Below are 2,710 nucleotides of genomic sequence, written 5' to 3'. Positions count from 1 at the left end.
TTTATTGTCTTTGGGCACAGTTACATTCCACATATGTATCTAATTTAACATATTTCTGAAGAAACAGTTATTGATATCTCTTAAGCCGTAGACATCATTAATCTTTTCAGGGCTTTCATGATACATTTGCAGACTCACACAATTGAAGCAGACATGAATTCCTAAAACTGAAGTTCTTATAAGCCCACTAAGAATTTAATTCTCCAAATTTAAATTCTGCCTTTTCATTTACTGGATTTAGATCTGAAAGGATCTAAGGGTTTAGAACTGATTGGACCTAATTTCTGTTTTTGTTGGTGAGGCATTGACTGATGTCCAGAGACATGGAGTGATGTGCTTGAAGTTAGAGGGTTACTTGTGGTGGGAATGATTTGAATCTAGATTTTCTTAAATCAGTTCCAGGTCTCTCTCCAAAGCATTGTATTGCCCCAACTTTACAGCTCTTAAAAATGAAAATTTGCTGTCCAATGGCATTTAGGAAATGGTACTATGGATCGGGAGTTATCAAGGACATGGGTCAAAAGCCGGCTGTTGGCACTATCTGTGTGACGTTTCTTGAACCCCTCTAGTCCAAAGTTTCTCATATCTACATGATATGACAATATCATGAATGGGGCGGACTAGATGACTTCCAAGGTCGTTGTTGACTCTAACACTAAGAATGTAGGATCCTCCGAGGGACTACAAAATACAAGTTGGCTCTGTAAAATAATAGTTGTTGATATCGTAGCAGAGACTAGGACATCATCTGTCAGAGATGCTGTGCAAAGGGTTCCTGCCTTGGCTGGGAACGTTGGGACCAGCTACCCTCCAAGATCATGCGGCTTTGCCCCTTCCCAGGGTTTGGCTGGCTAGAGAAAGAGCAAAGCAAACCAAATGACTATTTGTAATAAACATCTCGCGCTCCTTTCTTTCAAATATTTACCTGATTTTGCTGACCAAACCTTATGAGGTGACTGCATTAGAAGGAGGCTCCTTAGCCAGCATCCCAAACTGGAGCACGTTTACTATGAGCTGACCTAAGCCCTCAATGAATTACACAGGCTTTCCTGGGGAGGGGGAGAAAGCTATTCATTTTGCTGTTACCTTTGCTTAAAGAGGACCAGTTTCTATAGTATGCATTGTAATGTGTGTCCTAGAAAAGGATGTTAGTTAGTTAAGGCTAGAGACTGGGTCGGGAAAGCTTGGAAAAAGTTCAGCCATTGAGCTCGGAACCACAGCTGGAGAAGTAGGGAAAAGCCGAGAAGCATAGGGACCCGGAGTTGCTTTGGTAGAACCAAGTTCCCCTGCAGGCATTCCTGATGTGAGGAAAACACTTTAATTAATATGTAAAACAGCAGTGGGAAGAGAAAGTAAAGGTTAATTTCCAAAGGGCGGCGTCACTACTGGCTGTATTCTGCTAGGGAAACTCTAGGTGAGGTGTTCCTCTTTAAAGACATAGAGGTGCTTTTGTATGGGAACTGCCTCCGAGGTACTCAAAAGCCCTTTCATCCGCACACAGTGGCATTACTCTTTCTGGGTTTGAAAGCCTCGCCTTTGACTGGCAGCCTGTTGTTTTTCATTTGCAATGCACCCTCCATTTTAGGAAACCACCGAGGAATTCTGAGTGACTGCAAGGCAATTGTTTGGGAAGGGCCTCAAAGTAACGTTTGTGAGAGGGAGAGACGCTTCCTTTGCTCTTTCCTTTCTGCTCCCTTTTCTGTTGTTCATTGCTGGCTACCTTGGCCGCCTTTAGAATTAGTGAAAAAGGCTTCTCCTTCCATCTGCGGCTCAGAAAACCAATACTGTGTTTGCCTGAGGTAAAAGTTCACATCCTGGTGTGTGGAAAGCAAGCTGGCTAGCAGGTCAGAGAACTGGGTTCAGTCCCGCATCCCACACTAATAGCTGGGAGTTTGGACACGTCGCTTTGCTTCTTTGGGCCTCAGTTTCCTCATTTGTAAAATAAAGATGTTGAACTAGATGACCTTTAAAGATATTTTCTAGCTTTAAACCTTGGAACCTATTTCCTGGTATAGATTCTGAAAAATAACCAACCCCATAAGCCAATGTATTAAATTCTTAGTGGGTCAGGGACCAACATTTAAATTTTATGCCCCCAGAAGGTAGAAGAATGTGCATAAGTGAATTCTTTAGAAAACATTTGGATGTTTCTGGTGTGTTGAAAGAACCTTGACAGACTAAGAGTAGAAGAGGGCAACCAGAGTTTGAAGGCCCTGGAGACATTATTAAACTGGAGATGTTTAGCTTGGAGAAAAGATGATTTAGAGCAAAGGTACCATAGCTTCTTTTAAATATTTGAAATGTTCTCCTGTGGAATTATGGGATTATATCTGCTCTGCAGAATCTTAAAGGGCAGAACTAAAAGCAAGGAGTGAAAGCTATACAGGCTAAATAAAATCCTTCACATACAAATTGAACTTAACAAACATTAGATAGTTGCTATATGCAAAATGTTGTTTTTCAGTCACATCCAACTCTTCATGACCCCTTTGAGGTTTTCTGGAGTTATTTGTCATTTCCTTCTCCAGTTCATGTAAAGATGAGAAACTGAGGCATATAGGGTTAAGTGACTTGCCCAGGGTCACCCAACTAGTGAGTATCTAAGATTTGATTTGAACTCAGTTCTTTCTGACTCCAGGCCAGGTGCTATATCTACCATGCCTCCCAGGCACCCCAATAGGCAAAGGACTAGGGATATAAAGACAAAAAA

This window comes from Monodelphis domestica, chromosome 8 (genome assembly GCF_027887165.1).
Source record: "Monodelphis domestica isolate mMonDom1 chromosome 8, mMonDom1.pri, whole genome shotgun sequence".
Lineage (NCBI taxonomy): Eukaryota > Metazoa > Chordata > Mammalia > Didelphimorphia > Didelphidae > Monodelphis > Monodelphis domestica.
The sequence above is the reverse complement of the archived record's forward strand: the minus strand, read 5'-3'. Positions refer to the sequence as shown.